Here is a 21,888-nt window from a genome sequence, read left to right on the forward strand (position 1 = left end):
CTGTCTTCCCATCTGGCACTTCCAAGGCTGGCCACACCTAGCGTGCCGACACGGAGCACCCACCTGCTCCTAACTGCACCACAGCAGCCCAGGGGCCGTCAGGCCCCGAGTGAGCCCGACAAGGACCACACAGGCCACAGGCCAGGCTGTATTCCCCTCCTGGCTCTGCCGGAGTCCCCCTCCAGCCCCTCCTGCACGCAGGGCAGGCAGCACTGAGGACTGGGTGGCTGAATCCTTCCCTCATACGGGAGACCCAGAGGAGCTTTGGGCTGTCAGCTTGGGCCGGGCCCAGCCCTGCTGTCCACCAAGATGTGGACATGTGTAACCAGTGGGTGGAAAGCACCTGTTTCTCTACCTTCTCATTAACATCACCCTGTAACCAGGTATTCCAAGTGGGTTACGTCAGAGGGTAAGACAGCAGACGCCACACCGCCAGGCTCCGGGGCGGGGGCTGCTCTGCATGGCGCTGAGAGGGTCTGACCAGAGACCAGGGTACCTGACCGAGGGCCAACTGGGGACATTTCAGATGTGGTCACTGGAGAGGCCGTATCATTAAAGGTGTCATGTGTGTAATGACCTCCACCAAGCCGGCAGAGGGACAGGCCACCCCGAGAGACCCATACCCCACATCTGGGGCCTGGGAGGCAGCCGAGCGGTTTGAGCACATGGGGCCCCTGCCCATGGAGACCTAGCTGCCTGGACCTCTTGGCTGTGGCCCAACCCCGACCTGGTAATGTGGGCCTTGGGGGAGTGAACTACCGATGGCAAACTCTTCCAAATAGTAACAAATGAACCTAAGCCAAGAAACCAAACGCAAGACTGGAAAGGGGCCGAAGCAGGTCAGTAACCATCAGGTGACTGGGCTAGGGATGCAGTTCATAAAACCAGTTGAACTCTCCAATAGTGGGTCCCTTAGCTGACCGGCTGCATCCCACAAGCTCCTAAGGGAAAGCCCGGGCGACAGCTCCCGGCTCCAGGTCAGACAGCCCGACCTTGGCCAACGGCAGCATCAGAGGAGTGAGCACTGGGTGGGCATGCCGCCTGTGCCTCCCAAAGAAATACACGGAGCAAGAAGTTCTTTCAAACCCAAACACCCTCTACAGAGAAAACCAAGACAACCGATTCGCTGATGACATGAAGTGAGGGGCCAGCACCAGGGCGTACAGGCTAACCTCCGCCTCAGCCGAGGAAGGCGCCCAGTCGCAGCTGCGCCATCTCCGATCCAGCCCCTGCTGGTGGCCCAAAGCCCTGGGGCCTCGCACCCAGGGGGACACTCCAAAGAAGCGCCAGGCTCCTGGCTCCAATTGGCTCAGCTCTGGCTGTTGTGGCCACGGGGAAGTGAACCAGCAGCTGGAAGATTTTTCTGTTTCTCTTCTCTGTATATCTGCCTTTCCAATAAAAATAAATAAATAAATCTTTTAAAAAAAAAATCCTAAGCCAAAGCAGCTCTTGTCAACACCATCGCCCACACGGCACTCACTCACCCCGTGCCTGTGCGACGGCGGGAAGCAGGCACGGCCGGGCACACGGAGCGGCACCGCGCCAGCGAGGAGGCTGGCAGCTGAGGCCCATCTCCTGTGTCTCCGTGCAGGCTTCCCGTACGGCAGAATCTGAGGGCTGAGTGGCACCCACCCAGGAGGGTCGCACAGGGAACTGAAGCCTCAGCGCGCCGTGGCACAGCCACCACACACCTGGCCCTGTGCCCTGCATGAGCTGTCATGAACACGGCCCCGGCAGAACCCGCACCCTGCTGGCCGGAGGCACTCCGTGACAGGGCCCCCCAGGAGCCGCCCTGACTTCTGCTACTCTCTGGTTTTTCTCCTTTCTAAAATAACTTACTTTAGGTGAGATTATCCCTCAGATGGCCCAAACCAGGAACTTCCTCGAGTCCGCCGTGCGGGCCCAGGTGCACGAGCAGGGAGCTGAGGGCAGCGGAGGAGCCAAGACCCAAAATGGCAGTGTGACAGGCAGACAAGCCAGCCCTGCGCCCAGCTGCAGAATGCTCTACGAGCCTTGGGGAACTCCGAGGAGCACTGGCAGGCATGGCCTTGACCGGGCGTGGGATAGTGTTGTCAGCCACCCCAACGGTTTTCTGGCGGAAGGCCCTTCAGGGGAGCACGGTTCTCCCAGCACTGAGCCCAGCGCTCTGGGCCTAAGTCTTGTCAACATGTAAGACCCCCTAACTTATCCTGCTAGCCTGAGGCTGGGCCTCCCTGCCCTCCAGGAGCATAGCATCTATACATGTCCGTCTCACTGTGTAGCCTGAGGCTGGGCCTCCCTTCCCTCCAGGAGCATAGCATCTATACATGTCCTTCTCACTGTGTAGCCTGAGGCTGGGCCTCCCTGCCCTCAAGGAGCATAGCATCTATACATGTCCTTCTCACTGTGGTCTTCGATGGGCTTCCCAACACCCTTTGCTAACACCAGGAGTCATTGTCTTCCTAGAGATCCTCTGACGTCACCTGTGCCGCCCCGCCATGCCCCAGGGGACATCTGAACCATGAGGCGCTGGGGAGCAAACACGGGGACATGGGCTGCTCCTCTCCCTCCACTCACTGGCCTCACTTCTGGGCACTGCAATGAGAGTACACTTGGAAAGATGGCCTTCCTGCTTCACATTAGAGAAACTGGCCCAATGCAAACTCCCTCCCGGGAAGGGCAGCTCTCCCACCAAGAGAAGATTGTTACAACCAACATCCAGCTAGGATCAAGTTGTTCTTAAAACCATCTTGGGGATTAAAACAGAGAAAGCCACAAAACTGTAACAAAACTCAGGTTACTAAAAACCAAATGCCAAGACAGCCACTTGGCACAGCAACATCCTGAGGTCGCCCACATCCACGCCTGAGTGCCAGAGCTCAGGGTACTCGACCCTAGCTTCCGCTGACACCTGGGAAGCCCTGCCCTGGCCAGCCCGGCCCAGCCTTGCCCTACCCTGCCCTGGCCAGCCCGGCCCTGCCCAGCCCGGCTCGGCCCAGCCCTGCCCTGCCCTGCCCTGCCCTGCCCAGCCCTGCCCTGCCCGGCCCTGTCCTGCCCTGCCCTGCCCTGCCCAGCCCAGCCCTGCCCTGCCCAGCCCAGCCCAGCCCTGCCCTGCCCAGCCTAGCCACTGCAGGCACTTAAGCACTGACCCACCAGGAAGCAGAAGACATCTCTGCCCTGTCTTTTGGCCCCACTTTTAAACACATAAAAACAAAACGGCGTAGAGGCTGGCACGCCCCAGCATGGAGAGGAGCGGATCTGGGATCCGTGCACAAGCATAAGCAGGTAGAGCCCCAGGCCAGCAAGCCAACCACATGGTCCGAGGCCCCAGGCCAGCAAGCCAACCACATGGTCTGAGGCCCCAGGCCAGCATGCCTGCAGACAGGGTCGGGGGACCTGCATAAGTACAGACCCAGGACAGGTGGGCAAGGCCCCACATCCCACACGCTCATGGGGTCTGGGGAGACGAGTGAGGGAGGACTGCTGAGAACATTACAGGTGGGCAATGACTTTGGGGCGCCAGCAACCGGACCACTGCACTTGCAGATAAACAAGCCGGCTGGGCCTGGGTGGTTTGGAAGAGGGAAACCAGAGAATCTTTCTGGGTCAGACCACCACGCCTACCCACGTGGGAGCCCTGAGCTGGGTGGGTTGGGATTGACTGCCATCTGCTGGCACACACGAGAGCTAGGACTGGGAAACCTACCGGGAAGAGCTTACCCACAATACCCACCAGTAAGTGGCAGGGGTGGACCACGTTACACTAGGGCCACAGCATTAATATGCATACACAAGAAAACCAGGTCTGAGGGCAGAGTCTGCGAGGGATTTGAGGACTCACCCCTGTGGGGCTGTAACACCCACTAGTTTGCCCAAGGGCTAGGGGTGGTGATGGGGCGAGCTAGGTATGACCAACAGAACCCAATATATATGGGAACTGGGGTTGGCAACAGGCTGGGCTGGTCCCAGCTGCAGCACCCACACAAAGGCCTAGACTGGGGGCGCACTATACCAGGCGGGGGCCTAGCACCGGCTGGTACATGGGAGGGCCAAGTCTGTGAGTGGGCCTGGTGGGGGAAGTTGGGGAACTCCCCTATTGGGCAGTAGCTCCTGCTGGCGAACACAAGAGGCAGGGTTGGGTGTAGCCAGACCAGGCAAAGCTGGGGCAAACCACAGCACACGGGCATTGCAAAGGCTGGGGCATGGGTAATGCTGGGTCAGACTGCCACACCCACCAGCTTGCATGAGAGCTGGGGATGGGAACAGGCCGAGCAGGCCTAGGCCGTAGCACCAACTGGCAGGAGCTGGGACTTGGTCAGGCCAGGCCAGGCCAGCTGCAGCATCCGAGGCAAGGGCCAAGAGAGGGGTTGGGCCAGGCTGAGCCTTGTGAGGGAGCTAACAGGATCCTCCTGCTGGGCTGTGGGTGAACAGGAGCGGCGATGTGCCAGACTGGACTAATATCCAGCATCCGCTGGTGCTTGCAAAAGCCAGAATGGGTGTGGAATGGGCTGAGCTAGCTCATGGCACCAGCTGATCCACATGAGAGCCAGGTCTGGGGGGTGGGCCAATCAGGGCTGGGCCGCAGCACCCACCAGTAAGAGCTGGAATAGATGTGGGCTCATCTGGCAAGCCACAGTACCTGTCGGTGAACGCCAGGACTGGAGGTGGGTCAAGTCAGGCTGAGCCAAACACCCACTGGTGTGCACCAGATTGGCAACTGGGAGCTGGTCTGACAAGGGAGCTTATAAACAGCCTATTTAAGACAGATCCTGCTGGTGAGTGTGAGAACTGAGGTTAAGGCCAGTCCAGGCCAGGCCACACTACGGTATCCGTTGGCATATATGTGGGTCCAGTCTGGGGCTGGGCTGGGCTGGTCTAGTCTTCAACAGCCACTGGCAAGTGCCAGGATCAGGACAGGGTGCAGGCCAGGCCAGCTTGGCGCAAACAACAAGCAGCTCACATTAGGGCCAGCCTGGGGCCTAGCTGGGCCGAGCTGGGCTGAGCTGGGCTGCAGCACCCGCCAGCAGGAGCTGGGACTGTGGGCAGGCTAGGTGGAGCCAGGCTGAAGCACCTGCTGACAAATGCCACAGCAAGACGGGCCAGGCCAGCCAAACTGGGTCACAGCACCCACCACCACATGCCAGACCCCTGGCTGGGGGTGAACCTGGCTGTAGCAAGTGTTGGTCCACACGTGAGCCGAGTTGGGCCACTGCATCCTGCCGGCACACGCAAGGGCCAGGATGAGTGCAAGACTCATCAGACCGGGTCGCAGCACCCCTGGGAAGTGCAAGATCTGGGATGGGGACTGGGCCTAGCAAGGAAACCACAGCGCTCGTCCACTGGGCCATCCAGTGCACTAGCGTGCATGAGCCAGGGCTGAGGGCAGGCTAGGCTGAGCAAGGCAGCAGCCCTCTGGCACGTGTGTGGACTGGTCTGTGGGCTGAGACAAGCTGAGCTAAGCTGCAACACCCACAGGTAAATACAAGAGCATCCAATTGGGATGCAACATGGACTGGACTAGTCTGCTACACATACTGGCACACACAGGAACTGTCCTGGTGGGGGTTACTGGGGATCACCCCAACTAGACCACTGGACACAAAACGCTTGCCACAGGAGTCAGAGGATTTGTAGTCTGACCTTGGAAAGCATACATTGTAGGAGGACACTGTGACCCTAGAAGGTCAGGGAGTACAGGATTACAGTTGATTGGACAATATTTGCATGAGAACAACTAAATGACTACCTTTTGTATACCTGATTGGATATCATTTGTATGAGACCAGCTGGTGTGGACAGCATGTGTATGTGTGAGAGAACACTTGGTAGGATATACAAGACAAAAGCAGTTCCAAACAAAGGTATAGGAACAGCTGATGGTTTTGTTGATAAGCTCAATACCTCCTCCCTTATCCCATGTGACCCTCAGTGTATAAAGTCTGATGCCGCTGATAAACTTCAGCTTTGACCATCAGTCAGAGTCCACGCGGGCACCAAGTCCATCGCTGCGGGACAGCGACAAGTGGCGCCTGGAACAGGAACTTGAAAGAAAACAGAAAGTGCAGCGGAGACCCCCACAGAAAGTGGTGAGTGGGACAACGGGCCAGAATCAGTGTAGGGCACAGTCCTTTATCTTTCTTATGCAGAAATTTTTACTGAAAAGTGGAAACCCTAGAGAAATTTAACTACTGCATTGCAAAAACTGATGCATATCAATCATATCAAAATTACCTCAATTCAGAAGCACTTCGGGTCTGGTCTCCAACACATGTAAGTCAGTCTGGAAGGAACAGAAAAGGCTCTATTTGCATTGCACTCAGATGATAATGAAATATCCCGTTTGCGGACATTCTCCCTCAGTAAGAACACGGATTACCCGTCCCTGCTACTCTGTCTCCCCCCAAACTTCTTAGCACCACCGCAGTTATCTGTTTCTCAGTGAGGAGGGGAACGCAGAGCCCACTGGGTCAGCCCATGAGCTCTGGGTGTGGGTCCGCCGGGGCCTTGGATCGCCTGGCTCGGACCCTGGGCCCACCTGCGAGAGCCGGTCTGCCTCAGTGGAAAAGATGCAGTAGTGGACGGCTGGCCCAGATCCACATGGAGGACATGGCAGCCCACTGAGCTCTGCAGGGGACATCTGGACCACCCCAGGGGAAGGACAAAAACCAGACAACTACCCCAGCCAAACGGAGGCTCTAAGGCGGACTAGGTCGGCCCGGGGACACTGAAAGGGTTCCCTCACCTTTGCAGTGTGTGCCACACTGGGAACCTGGGTTGGTATCACGTGGCCATTCCCCATCCCTGGGTACTGGGGTGGTTGGGAAGCTGGGTATGGCTTCTCCGCTTATCCCCCAAACAGGAAGGAGCGGTGGAGAATTTGGAAGCAATGATCGCATCCACTTCCCCTAACCCTTGAGCCATCCCACTCTGAGCAACTCTGTTAACATCATCTAAAATTTAAAACCATAAAGAAAAAAGAAAAGCAATGCTCCCAGGTAAATACCATGAATTAACAGAAAAGTAAGGGACTGGGCTTGAAATCCGTAACTACAGGAATCCAACAACAATAACAAGGTACTGGGCCCGGCGGCGTGGCCTAGTGGCTAATGTCCTTGCCTTAAATGCCCTGGGATCCCATATGGGTGCCGGTTCTAACAAATCTTTTAAATTTTTTTTTATTGTAAAGTCAGATTTACAGAGAGGAGGAGAGACATCTTCCATCCGATGATTCATTCCCCAAGTGAGCCGCAACGGCCGGTGCTGCGCCGATCCGAAGCCGGGAACCTGGAACTTCTTCCAGGTCTCTCACGCGGGTGCAGGGTCCCAAAGCATTGGGCCGTCCTCGACTGCTTTGCCAGGCCACAAGCAGGGAGCTGGATGGGAAGTGGGGCTGCCGGGATTAGAACCGGCCGGGCCCTACAATAAAAATTTTAAAAATCTAAAAAAAAAAGAAAAAGAAAAATGGCACTCCAATTCCAGCAGCTTCTAGATAAGTGCTCTACTCTGGACAAAGAAACCTTAGAAGAGCGACAGGCCCGTGGGGGCAGGGCTCCCTTCTGGGGGACAGAGAGGCTGGGGGCAGCGGCAGGCACTGCCAACACAGACCCACAGAAGCGCTCACTTCAACTCATGATCTGTGCAAACAAGGCCTGCGGGCCAGGACACCACAGAGACAAGCTCCCGGGCAGAGGGGGGCCCAAGGGATCGGTCCCTGCTCTCGCATGGAGGTCAGCACAGAGCCCCCTGCCCCACTGCAGCCCCCAGGAGGTGAGCAGGTCAACTCTCCATCGTTCTCACACAATAACTGTGCTGCTCAGGGACAGCTGCGGAAACAGAAGGCAGAGCTGCTCCCTCAAAAGGGACGAACGCTCCCTCAAAAGGCCACACGCCAAGCACAACTGGCACAAGGCACGGGGTCACGCTCTGGGGCTTCCTGTCCTGTAACTGCGGGGTCAGTGATGTGCGACACGTTCTTGAGCGGAGGGGACGGCCGACCTGTCATTCCCATGAGGGGGCCGTCCACCCCGTCACTCTCTGGGGGTGAGGGGATGGCTGCCCTGCCATTCCCATGAGGGGGCCGTCCACCCGGTCACTGGGGGTGAGGGGACGGCTGCCCTGTCTTTCCCTTTGGGGGTGAGGGGGCCGTCCGCCCTGTTATTCCCTTTGGGGATGCTGTCTGTTGTGTTGTGCTGTTTGTGGGGTGGGGGTTCTGCGTCAGCAACAACCACAGCCTTTGCCCCCCAGATGCCAGTCACCCCCCTTTTAGCAGCCACCGCCACCTGACGTCACATCGGGTTAGGGTTAGACCTCAGTTAGGGACGCCTGGTTTACAGGATCATCAAAATCACCCTGATAAACCCTGCAATGCAAATCCTACCAGGTGTTTGAGAAAATACATCCCAGGGTACTTTGCTTCCAGTGTCGTTCACAGTGACATGGGGGGCAGGAAAGAGCAAGATGACCGAGACCCGAGAGAGGCCCTTCCCCACCACAGCCCCAGTACCCCGTGCCCTGCAGGAGCAACAGAACCTTCCAGGGGACCAGAAAACTGGGGACGTGCCCCACCCCTGGCCTCCACGCCTCACACACGGGACATGCCCCACCCCTGGCCTCCACGCCTCACACAGAGATGTCCCCCACCCCTGGCCTCCACGCCTCACACACACATGTCCCCCACCCCTGGCCTCCACGCCTCACACACACATGTCCCTCACCCCTGGCCTCCACGCCTCACACAGAGATGTCCCCCACCCCTGGCCTCCACGCCTCACACAGAGATGTCCTCCACCCCTGGCCTCCACGCCTCACACACAGAGATGTCCCCAACTCCAGGCCTGCACCTCACCACATACGGATACAAACACCAAAGTCTCTCTCCATTCCCCTCACCACCTGAGCGTACCCACTGGCAGAGCAGTGGACGCAGGCACCTGCTCAGAGGGCAGGAGGCCAGGCAGGCAGCCGAGGACGAGTGGGTGGCTCCTGTCCCACAGCCAGCAGCATCAGACACTCAGAACCCCGCCTCTGATCTAGGACTGCCGGCTTGCTGCCAGCCCAGGGAACCCATGTGCCCCAAGACCCAGCAGCTGCATAGTTCCACGAGGCCCAAGGGCTCCTTGGACTTGGCCGTGACGTGATGGTTGTAGGCTGTGTCTCCTGACACGGCTCAGCAAAGCTGTGAGTATGTGGTCACAGACACGCTCGCGAGCCCAGGCTCTGAAGTTGGGGAGACAAAGCTTCAGGACTGGACGTAGGGACACGGGCGCAAGCCACAGGAAGAGGACCTCTCTCGGAGTCTCTCCTGTCTGGAACTACGCCTTTCACATCAAAGTCGTCTCAAAACGTGTTAACAATCTTTAGGGTCTGGTGTAATAGCCTAGTGGCTAACTCCTCACCTTGCACGCACTGGGATTCCATGCGACCACCGGTTTGTGTGCTGGCAGCTCCACTCCCCACCCAGCTCCCTGCCTGTGACCTGGCAAAGCAGTCGAGGACGGCCCAGAGCCTTGGGACCTGCACCCGCGTGGGAGACCCAGAAGAGCTCCTGGCTTCGGATCGGCTCAGCTCCGTCCACTGCAACCGCTTGGGGAGTCAATCAGCAGACAGAAGATCTTTCCATCTCCTCTCAAATAAAAAAATATTTTTAAAAAGTCTTTTACAAAATTTAAATCATAGATCTGAAAGCAAAAGTTTATCATTAGGGCCCAGCGGCGTGGCCTGGCGGCTAAAGTCCTCGCCTTCAACGCCCCGGGATCCCATATGGGCGCCGTTCTAATCCCGGCAGCTCCACTTCCCATCCAGCTCCCTGCTTGTGGCCTGGGAAAGCAGTTGAGGACGGCCCAATGCATTGGGACCCTGCACTCACATGGGAGACCCGGAAGAGGTTCCAGGTTCCTGGCTTCGGATCGGCGCGCACCGGCCATTGCGGCTCACTTGGGGAGTGAATCATCCGACGGAAGATCTTCCTCTCTGTCTCTCCTCCTCTCTGTATATCTGACGTTGTAATAAAATAAATAAATCTTAAAAAAAAAAAGTTTATCATCAAATCTATGAACAAATTAAGTTTTCCACAAACCTAAAACACTGCCCCCAGTGATGGACCTCCGGCCAGGCGATGGTGCACTGTATCAAGAGCCCTGCTGCCCGCTATGGCCTCTGTACCAAGCCAGTCCATGCATCCATGCCCAGCACAGCTTCTAGAACATTCTCCCCAGGAAGGAAGGAAGGTTGGGATAACACACCCAGGGCCTCCCTCCCACCTACCCTCAGGTGCTGGTCTCCGTGTTCACAGACAGCCAGCAAGAGGCCCAGCAGTGCAAATGAGCCAGCAAGACACAGGAGGGGCTGGCTCCTCGGGGCAGCTAGGACTCCAGGAGGCCCCGACAGGACAGCGTTCGGGGGCCAAGCAGGAATGCTACAGCCCCAGGAGCCTGCACAGGCTCGGAGGGACGAGAGGGTCAGTTGGGCACAGCCTTCACCAGGACGGCCTCCCAGCCACCAAAGGCTGTAGTGGGCAAAGCCCCTGTCAGGGACTGTGGGCACCCATGTGCCAAGGGCAGGGTGTCCACTCGGGACTGCTGTACTGAAGATCAGCTGCCCAGGGGCAGAACTCCACATTCTGAGGTGGACATGCCCACTGCCTGTGCCGGAAAGCCTGCTCCAGTCCCAGCTCCACTTCCGGTTCCTGCTAATGCCCACCTCGGGAGACAACAGGCGGCGGCTCCAGTGGCCAAGTCGTGTCAGCAGATGGGGGACCCAGATGGAGCGCTGACCTCACCTGGCTGATCGCAGCTCTGTGAGGGGAAGCACCTGGGAGACCCACATTTACCCTGTGCTGAAAACACAAAACAACACGCCTGACACCACAGCACAGCTGGTAAAGCAGCTACACACACACGAGCATCCCATCCCAAGTCAGAGCAGAAGGCAGCAAGCCAGCGGCCCAGCGCTGGGCCCTGCACCCACGGGGTCACCTGGAGGAAGCACCTGGCTCCAGCGCGGGGTCCTGCACCCACGGGGACACCTGGAGGAATCGCCTGGCTCCAGCGCAGGGTCCTGCACCCATGGGGACACCTGGAGGAATCGCCTGGCTCCAGCGTGGCCCGGCGCCAGCTGTTGCGGCCATCTGAGTGCAACGGACTGAAGCTGTTCTCCCCGCCTCATGCTCACACCATCTCACAGCGACCATGTGTGCACTCTAGCTCCTGCCCAACTCAATGCCTCCACAGGCTCCAGGAGCTGGGTCCCTGGCTCCGCCTGGGCGAATCCCCAGCTCCCAGCTTCACCTGACCCAGTTCCATCACTTGGGGCACTTAGGTCAGAGCTATCTGTGTCACAGAGCCAACCAGAAGCCCCTGGGGTCAGGCCTCACAGGCCACATGGCAGCCCTGGGAGGCGGAAGCGACGGGTCCAGGGACTGGGTGCCTGGAGCGGTCTCTAGGGATCCCGGCATGCCTGGGCTGGGATGCACTCTACCCTGTCATCCTGCTTGTGCCAGTAGCAAGCACCAGCATCCCAGCCACGGTGGAGGTCACGCAGGGATTTGGCCCAGTCCTAACTGCTGGAAACCTAAGAAATGAACAGCAGAGGGGAGCTCTTTGTCCCTAACTCCCTCTGTCTACCAAATTAAAAAGGGAAAAAAGGCTCCAGTGTGGTAGCCCAGTGGCCAGGATCCCATACGGGTGGCCTCATGTCGCAGCCGTTCCAATGCCCCTCCAGTTCCCTGCTTGAGGGACAAACACCAGCTGACGACATGAGCTCCGAGTACAGCTGAACTGGAACCCACAGCCCAAAGCACCCGTGTGCCAGGCCCAGCTGCCACCACGGCAGAAGGGCACAACCATGACTGTTGAGGTGTGGGACATGCAAGGCGATGCCATGGGCCGCCTCTGCGGGCTCACCAAAGCTCCAGAGGGCCGACGAGGTTGCCCATCTACGGCACACCGCCTCAGACAAACAGGCTCACAGGGGCAAGGTTCCGCCGGCACCCGAGGACTCGCCAAGCCAGCACGGGCTCAGCGCTGCGCTCTGATTCACACAATGACAGCTCTCCAGCGCACGCTCAATTTTGGGGCGGAGAGCGGACCGAGCAGTACGCCTCCAGCGTTTGCAGATGCGAACACAAAATGAACCTGGGAGAGAAGGCTGCACAGATGGGATGGTCATCAGAGCGAGCCAGAGGCTAGCGGGGACACCTGAGCAGGGCCAAGGCCCGGAGACGCTGACAGGTGCCTGGTCACTACGCTCTCCTGTAGCAAGCAGACATGCCCCTGCCACATCGCAGTCCCGGGACGTCCCTCCAAGGGCGGGACTGCACGAGAGGTCAACGCCTGTCCTCAGCCAGACCCTTCTTTCCCTGATGATCCACTTGCGCACTGGGAAGGCAGAGCTGGAGTGAGCGGCCCCTGCTGGTGTACTCACATGGTCACCACGGCCACCACTGGGACCTGGCTAGACTAGACAGGGGCGCTGCTGCCCACATACACCCACAGAGAGCTGGCACGGAAGTGGGAGGCCCGGCCCTCAGCCAGGGCTCACAGAGGGGCAGCGTAACTCGTTGCACGTAAACAGCCCTGTGACGTTCTTTCCTAACTAAGCATGAAGCAAGTGTTAAAGCGAAATCAAATTTCTGCACGGGGCCAATGTTGTGACATAACAGGCTAGGAAAGTGGAGCCTGGCAACGGTTCAATGGCTAAATCCTCACCTTGAATGCGCCGGGATCCCATATGGGGGCCTATTTGTGTCCCAGCTGCTCCGCTTCCCACCCAGCTCCCTGCTTGTGGCCTGGGGAAGCAGTCGAGGACGGCGCAAAGCCTTGGGACCTGCACCTGCCTGGGAGACCCGGAGGAGGCTCCTGGCTCCTGGCTTCAGGTCGGCTCACCTCCAGCCATTGCGGCCACTTGGGGAGTGAGTGAGTGAAAGGAAGATCTCAGCCTTTTCCCCTTTCACTGCAATTCTGCCTTTGTTTTCTGCAAAGCGTGATCTATTTAGGAAAGGGATAAAGAGGACCCTTGTCACAGTGACAGGAGGGGCTCCAAGGGAGGAGAGACCCCAACCAAATCAACCTTCCAAGTAATCCCTGGGGCAGGTGCCACGGATGCGAGGCTCACGGGCTGGCGCTCCACCTGCCAGCCAGCGCCCTGCCCCGCCTGCAAAGCCCACAGCACGGCCGTCGCTCCACCTGCCAGCCAGTGCCCTGCCCCGCCTGCAAAGCCCACAGCACGGCCGTCGCTCCACCTGCCGGCCAGCGCCCTGCCCGCCTGCAAAGCCCTGCCCGCCTGCAAAGCCCGCAGCACGGCCGTCGCTCCAGGCCCCGCAGCGAGCAGCCAGCCTGAGGGAAGGCTCGGCTCCGGCCACTGTGGCCACGGGCAGAGTAAGTCAGCAGATGGAAGCCTGCTCGCTGCCTTTCTCTCAACTCTGACTTTCAAATAAAAATAAGTAAATATTTTCCATAAATTTCTTCTCCAAAGAACTGCTAGTCATTAAACACTCATCAGGAAGCTTACCGCCTTGGCCAGCATGGGAACGAGCCAGCTGACCGGAGGGCTCTGCCACTCCCCTGCCCCTGGCCACTCCGCTTTCCAAAACAGGACATGGAAACACAAGAAAGGCCCGCGCAGAGTCCCTGCCTTGGCCCCGCAACCCACAGCGGGCCTGTGCGGAGTCCCTGCCTCGGCCCCGCCTTGCGGGCACACGGGGAGCACCAGTGGGTGAGGGATCTACCCTCTCCCTCTGCTTTCCAAGCTAAACGCTCTCTACTGACAGAAAAGCAGACCTGGCTTCAGCAGCCGGAGCCCAGGCCCAGCTCCTGGTGGGTCATCCCAGCCAGAGCTGACGCCACGGCCCAGGGCAGCCAGCAGGGGATGCAGGTCTGTGGGGGCCTGGGCTCGCTGAGCACGCCCTGGCGGCCGGTGCCAAGGCCAACCTTCCCAGGAAGCCTACAGCAAGCGTGGGATCTGCCTACGGCTTCGACCTGGGAGCGTGGCCGAGTCCCACTGAGCAGTTGGGGACACACGAGGATGTCAACTCAGACAACAGGTGGGCAGTCCTTAAAATGAAAACCACTCAAACGCAGCAGGTACAACAGCCTCACGAAGGACGTGAGGAAGGCGCCAGGAGCGTGTTCTGCTCTGAAGCGCTGTTCTCCAACATCAGAAAGTCACCACTCACTTCCCAGTCAAGCCTGCAAACACAACAAACACTGAGCCAGACACTTAGACCTTGATCTTCTGGTAAATGGTTAATGGGAGATGATAACAAAAAAATTAAAACTAGGGCCTGGTGCACTGGTCTAGTGGCTAAAGTCCTCGCCTTGACGTGCCGGGATCTCCTATTGGAACTGGTTTCAATTTCAGCGGATCCACTTTCCATCCAGCTCCCTGCTTGTGGTCTGGGAGAGAGCAGAGGACGACCCAAAGCCTTGGGACCTTGCACCCACGCAGGAGACCTGGAAGTTCCTGGCTCCTGGCTTCGGATCAGTGCAGCACATGCTGCTTAGCTCACCTGGGGAATGAGTCATCGGACAGAAGATCTTTCTCTCTTTCTCTCCTTCTCTCTGTATATCTGACTTTCCAATAAATATAAAATACATCTTAAAAAAATTAAGACTTCTACATATTTCTTCCTGATACCCAAGAGACCACGCCGAACCTTCCCTCAAGGCAGAAGCAGTGGAGAAGGGGGATCAGACAGAGGACCAGGACAGCTGTCACAGGGAGGAGGAGGAAAGGGAGGAGGGGGATCTGACATGAGGACAAGGACAGCTGTCACAGGGAGGAGGGGGATCTGACATGAGGACAAGGACAGCTGTCACAGGGAGGATCAGCCTCTTGGGTTCCGGATTCCAGCAGCAGGAGGCACTATCGCCCTCCCGATGAGGGCACAGAGTCACCCAGGGGGTGCAGGTTGTTCAGGTAGGTGGCACGTGCTGGTTGGGATCACAGACCACAGGATGCGGGGCCGTCCTGAGGTCGAAGGGTGGAGCTCAACAACAGGAAGGCCACAGGGTGCTACTTCTCACGGGCCACCAAGTCCCTGGTCAGCAGCACTCAGGCTGCCAGCCCCAAGGTCGGTGCCCCTGGGCAGGCACTCCTGTCCTGCTGCCCGGAGGAACGAGGGGTCCCAAGGCCGCCTGCAAGAATGCAAGGCCGCCACCAGCGGTAACGAGGTGAGGTGAGAACTGGACCTGGCCATGAGCACCGGCCATGCCAGAAACACACACCAGGATACTGCTCAGCCGCTCTGCCAGAGACCTAATCCCACAAGCCAGCCTAGAGAGCCCTGAAGTGGGGCTTCTTCCCCAACCACGCTGCTGGCACGCCCCCAAATGCCAAAGGCAAGAATCAAACAAAGCTGGGCCTCCAGGCCCCGGGCGGCAGCGGCTCATCCGACAGGATCCCAGCACAACTATGACACCTGCCATCCTGGCACATAAGGCAGGGCGCACACGCGTGCCTTACATGACTTGCTCATCATGCTTCAAATTACACCCACGCTCGCTCAAAAATGAAAACAAGGAGAGCTGCCACAACCATTCAGCTGGCTAATCCTCCACCTCCAAGCATGGCATGCCACGCAAGCGCAGGTACTTGTCCCGGCTGCTCCACTTTCCATCCAGCTCCCTACATGTGGTCTGGGAGACAGCAGAGAATGGCACACAGCCTTGGGTACCCGCACCTGCAGGGGAGGCCCGGAGGAGGCTCCTGGCTTCCTATGGGCTCAGCTCTGAGCACTGAGGCCACAGCACAGAAGCAGCTGAGGGTTTTCTGTTTCTCCTCTCTGTAAAATCTGCCTTTCCAATAAAAACAAATCAATCTTTCCTTAAAAAAGACACCTCCACGCACACCCAGACACCTCCACACGCACACGCCCACACCTCCACCTCCACACGCCGACACCGCCACGCGCACCCACACACCACACACACGCCTCCATATGCACTTCCACACCTCCACACATACTTACACACCTCCACGCACACCCCACACCTCCACACATACCTACACACCTCCACGCACACACACACACACACACACACACACACACCCCTCCACGCGCACCCAGACACAGGGTATGGACATCACAAGCTCTGGAGCATGGCCTGACCAACAGCCACGAGTGGAGCACCACACATCACATCGCCACACGGTACATCTCCAAATGTGACACATCTGGTCACTCCACACTGTATTCGGAGGGCCAGCATTTTGTACCTCATAAAATGTGCGGCTATAATTTTCAATCTTTTTCATATTTGTTTGGAAGTTACACCAGGAGAGGGACATTCCCCCAAACGACCACTGCCTCCAAGGGGCTCCTGCCCGTGGCTGCTGACCACAGCCTGCCCAAGCCTCCGTGGGGCTCCTGCCCGTCGCTGCTGACCACAGCCTGCCCAAGCCTCCGTGGGGCTCCTGCCTGTGGCTGATGAGCCCCAGCGTGTGCGTCGTCCTCCACTGCTGCCCCAGGCACAGCAGCAGGGAGCTGGAGTTCAAGTGGAGCAGCCAGGATTCAAACCCATGCTCACGAGGGCTGATGACTGCCTGCAGCCTTTCTATCCAACATGAAGGGACTGGCATGCTAACGCCGACCACACTACCCGCTGTACACACACACACACACACACACACACAAACAGTGGCCACGCTGCCCGCTGTACACACACACACACACACACACACAGTGGCCACGCTGCCCGCTGTACATACACACACACACACAGTGGCCACGCTGCCCGCCGTACACACACACACACACACACAGTGGCCACGCTGCCCGCTGTACACACACACACACACACACACAGTGGCCACGCTGCCCGCCGTACACACACACACACAGTGGCCACGCTGCCCGCTGTACACACACACACAGTGGCCACGCTGCCCGCCGTACACACACACACAGTGGCCACGCTGCCCGCCGTACACACACACACACAGTGGCCACGCTGCCCGCCGTACACACACACACACAGTGGCCACGCTGCCCGCCGTACACACACACACACACACAGTGGCCACGCTGCCCGCCGTACACACACACACACAGTGGCCACGCTGCCCGCTGTACACACACACACAGTGGCCATGCTGCCCGCCGTACACACACACACACACAGTGGCCACGCTGCCCGCCGTACACACACACACACACACACAGTGGCCACGCTGCCCGCCGTACACACACACACACACAGTGGCCACGCTGCCCGCTGTACACACACACACACACAGTGGCCACGCTGCCCGCTGTACACACACACACAGTGGCCACGCTGCCCGCTGTACACACACACACAAACAGTGGCCACGCTGCCCATTGTACACACACACACACACAGTGGCCACGCTGCCCGCTGTACACACACACACACAGTGGCCACGCTGCCCGCCGTACACACACACACACACAGTGGCCACGCTGCCCATTGTACACACACACACACACAGTGGCCACGCTGCCCGCTGTACACACACACACACACAGTGGCCACGCTGCCCGCTGTACACACACACACACACAGTGGCCACGCTGCCCGCTGTACACACACACACACACAGTGGCCACGCTGCCCGCTGTACACACACACACACACAGTGGCCACGCTGCCCGCTGTACACACACTCAATCAAGCCCAGCTTCTCAATCTGACCTTCTCTCTCCCTCACTGGAAGCAGACTTGCTCACCGGCACTTCCTGAAATTAGGACAGCATTGTCCCACAGCACCAAATGTCACAACTATACCACGTGTCCCACGGCGACCAGGACACATTTTAAAGCTGTGATTAGGGGCCAGCATTGGGGCATGCACCCTGGCTAGACCCCGATCCACTCCCAGCAGACCCACCTGGGAAGGCAGCACACCCGAGTGTATGGACATCAGTGACTCCATGGGAAGGTCTCCCCGCAATCTCGCCATGATTCCAAAATAGAATAGATGCTTACAGGGCCCGGCGCGGTGGCCTAGCGGCTAAACTCCTCGCCTTGAACATGCCGGGATCCTATGTGGGCGCCGTTCTAATCCTGGCAGCCCCACTTCCTATCCAGCTCCCTGCTTGTGGCCTGGGAAAGCAGTCGAGGACGGCCCAGAGCACTGGGACCCTGCACCCGCATGGAGACCCGGAAGAGGTTCCAGGTTCCTGGCTTCGGATCGGCGCAGCAGCGGCTGTTGCGCTCACTTGGGGAGTGAATCATTGGATGGAAGATCTTCCTCTCTGTCTCTCCCTCCTCTATATCTCTGACTTTGCAATAAAAATAAATATGTCTTTTTTAAAAAACAATTGTTTACAAAAATTAAATTTAAAGTATTTATAAAACAAAATTAAAAGCCTTCTCAGGCAGGTGTCCGGAAGCCCACCCCGAGTCACAGCAGACGCTCAACTGCCGGGGATGCAGCCACGCCTGGGAGCAGACACTGCCACGTTCCTTTTTCCAATTTCTTTTATGCATTTGAAAAGCAGAGTTAGAGAAGACAAGGAAAAAAAGGTCTTCCTCCCACTGGTTCACTCCCCAAGGCCACAAAGGCCAGTGCTGCACTGATCTGCATTCGGGAGCCTCCTCTGGATGGGCACGGTGCGGGCCCAGGCACAGAGCCCCTCCGCTGCCTGCTCAGGCTGCACCAGGGAGCCGCATCAGAAAGGGCACGGCCAGCATGCACACCCAAGGGACCTCCCGGCAGGCGGGGCTCAGCCGCTGCCTCACCGCCCCAACACTGCTGTTCTTTTTAAAGATTTATTTTCATTGCAACGTCAGATATACAGAAAAGGAGGAGACAGAGAAGATCTTCCATCCATTGGTTCACTCCTCAAGTGGCCGCAACGAGGCCATTAGGCTATCACGCCGGGCCCACCCCAACATTGCTGTTTGAAAGCTTAGTTTGGGGCCAGGACAATGGCTCTTCTGGCTAATCCTCCACCTACAAGCACCAGCATCCCACATGGGCGCCAGTTTGCGTCGTGGCTGCTCCCTGCTTATGGCCTGGGAGACCAGTGAAACGGCCCAAAACCTTGGCACTCTGCACCCATGTGGGGGACCCACAGTAAGCTCCTGGTCCAGATCAGCTTGGCTCCAGATGCTGTGGCCATCTGGGGCATGAACCAAAGGACGGAAGATCCTTCTCTATGAAGCTGTTAGTTCACGGTGGACGGGAAGGCACAGCTTACCCTTGGGGGGCTGGCAAGCTGGCACAGCAGCTGGAGCCACCGCCGAGGGCTCCTCCCACTCGTGCTCCGCTCCGTCGTGTGTTCCAGCAGCTGGGGCAGCTGAAACTCCTGCTCCTGGGGCAGAAACCAGCGAGCGCAAGGCCCGCTCCGTGCCTCTCAGCCAAGGAAACAAATCCATCCTAGAAAACGGACTCCCCGTCTCCCGCTCACCTGCCCCGGCTGCTGCAGACCTGTAGCCCGCGGCTGCCCCATCACCTCGCAGCAGCAGCCTGGAGCACCCACAGCCAGCCCGGCAGCCGAGCACAGCTGCTCCACCAGGCCCTGACTTACTTATTCCTTTGAAATGCAAGAGTTGGACAGAGAGGGAGGCTGAGCGGGGGGGGAGCCATCCTGCATTCACTAGAGAGAACTCCACTCGCTGACTCACACAGACAGCCACAGCAACCAGCCTGGGCTCCTCCCAAAGCCAGGAGCTTCTTCCAGAGGGTTCCATCTCCACTGCTTCCCCAGGCCATTGGCTGGAGTGGACACTAACAGGTGCCCATACGGGGTGCCAGCTTCACTTGCCACTTCCTTGGGCTGTACCACAGTGCCAGCCCACATTTTTTCTTTAAAGATTCATTTAGGGCCTAGTGCAGTAGCCTAATGGCTAAAGACCTTGCCTTGCACATGCTAGGATCCCATATGGGGGTCAGTTCTAATCCCGGCATCTCTACTTCCCATCCAGCTCCCTGCTTGTGGCCTGGGAAGGCAGTCGAGGACGGCCCAAAGCCTTGGGACACTGCACCCGTGTGGGAGACTCAGAGGAGGTTCCTGGCTCCTGGCTTCGGATCGGCGCAGCACTGGCTGTTGATGCTCACTTGGGGAGCGAATCATCGGATGGAAGATCTTCCTCTCTGTCTCTCCTCCTCTCTGTATCTCTGACTTTGCAATGAAAATAAATCTTTTAAAAAACGAAATAAAGATTTACTCAAAATAATTCGCTATATTTATATATTTGAAAGGCAGCCACCGACGGGGGGGGGGGGGGGGGAAGAGATCTACTATTCACTGGCTGAGTCCCAGCACGGCCTCACAGGCCAGGGCTGGGCCAGGGACCCCCCGCGCAGCTGCCATGTGGGGGCGGCGCCCCAAACACTTGACCATCTCCCACAGCTTTCCGCGACAGCAAAGAGGGCTCTGAAGTGCAGCCACCGGGATCAGAACCGCCCATGTCACAGGCAGGAGGCAGGAGTGGGGCCGTCCCCAGGGAGGGCCCGAGGAGGGACAAGGCCCGAACAGCGGCAGGAACAGGGCAGAGAGCAGGCAACCTCACAGGGCCCAAGATGCCGTGCGGCTGCAGTAGACAGAGCACGCTGGCCTCGGCCGCCTCACCCCGCTCACGGCGCGTGCCCACCCCCACTTCCTCAAAAAGTCCAATTATTTGCCTATATGTTGGTTCTGTAAAAACATTCAGAATCCATCTAAAACACTACCTTGCACACATAAGCTCTCGTAGCAATTTCTTCAACTGCAACTGCAACTTTCTCCACGAAGGGAATGTAAGAACACAGGAGCACACAGCCAGGCTTAGGGCGCCCCACAGCGGCACCCCGAGTCACAGGCCTGCAGGGGTGGCCCCGTGAGGGAAAACCTGTGTAGCCTAGCTCTCAATTTAAAAAACACAAAAACAGGGCCCAGCTAAAGCCACCGAGGTCAGTGCCGTCTACACCGAGGTCAGCGCTTCGCACACCATTTACTGTTCTCAGCATGGCTGACTGGATATGGCTCTCAGCTCACGTTCGAGGTAAGCTGCTTGCTGTCTCTCACACACACACACACTCAGCCTGCAGGGTGACTGAGCACAAGGATGAACGGCCCTAAGAAACACACCTTCGAGGGAAGCAGCACACCTGGCCCCCGAGCTGCAGACGGACGGGCCTGCGCTGCGCACTGCGGTTCAGCCCGCTTCCCACACCTGCTCCACGGGGTTGTGCCCTTCTGACAGCCACGTGGCATGGCGGCCCAGGCCGCGGCCTGACGCTCGGGGAGGGGCCTGCTCTGCAGCGCAGCACACCCTCCCCAAGGCCCCGTTTCTGGCCGGGGTATCTCAACACACAGCACTAAGGTACGAACGGCACGGGGCTCCTTCCCCGGGAGCGGCATTCTCCTGGGGCTCCCATTCATAATTTGTACAACAACATTAACCACATTGTTGTTACAGATTCCTCACTGACCCCAAAGGCAGTTAGAGAAAAGCCACTACCCGCCCTCCGCGGGGCCACAGGCCCAGATGCAAGCCAGCACCCCTGGGGACGCAGGATGCGGGACGCCACCCGCGACCCACCGCTCTGAAATCTTTAACCTGTTGGTGCGGTGCACTCCCCAAGTGCTGCAGCGGCCAGGACTGCGCACCAAGCTGGGACCCCAGACCTCAGGGCTCCCCGGGAGCGCCCCGAGGTGCCATGGCTGTCTGGGCGCCCGCCAGCAGGGCCCAGCACGCGTTCCTCGGCGAACGAGGGCCCCAGATGCTCCTCCAGCTCCTTACTGTTAAAACACAAGCAGACACAAGTAGAGACAACAGGAAGGACAGCCCAAAGGGCAGGGCAGGATGGACGGCGGGGGACCTGGGGAAGGGAGAGCACTCGGCCTGCTGGCAAGCTGCAGTTCACAGAGAGAATCCAGAACAGTGGCTGGAAAGGCTGCCAGCCCCGACAGGGCGAGGCCGGAGTTACCGAACTCAGGGCGGCGGAAGAGCCTGCAGACAG

At 58.5% G+C, this 21,888-nt stretch overlaps 1 protein-coding gene across 2 annotated transcripts in view; it reads right to left on the minus strand.

Annotated features, from left to right (window-relative positions):
* Window positions 1-21,888, minus strand: part of GNB1 (G protein subunit beta 1) — a 48,117-nt gene that overhangs the window by 17,197 nt on the left and 9,032 nt on the right. The window contains exon 2 of one of the 2 annotated variants that reach the window (XM_058674260.1): window positions 6,211-6,259. The exons of the other annotated variant lie outside the window; for it this stretch is intronic. The gene's annotated coding sequence lies outside the window, so the exon portion shown is untranslated. The remainder of the gene's footprint in view (window positions 1-6,210; window positions 6,260-21,888) is intronic. 2 annotated transcript variants of the gene reach the window in all.

This window comes from Ochotona princeps, chromosome 2, assembly GCF_030435755.1.
Source record: "Ochotona princeps isolate mOchPri1 chromosome 2, mOchPri1.hap1, whole genome shotgun sequence".
NCBI classification, from domain to species: domain Eukaryota; kingdom Metazoa; phylum Chordata; class Mammalia; order Lagomorpha; family Ochotonidae; genus Ochotona; species Ochotona princeps.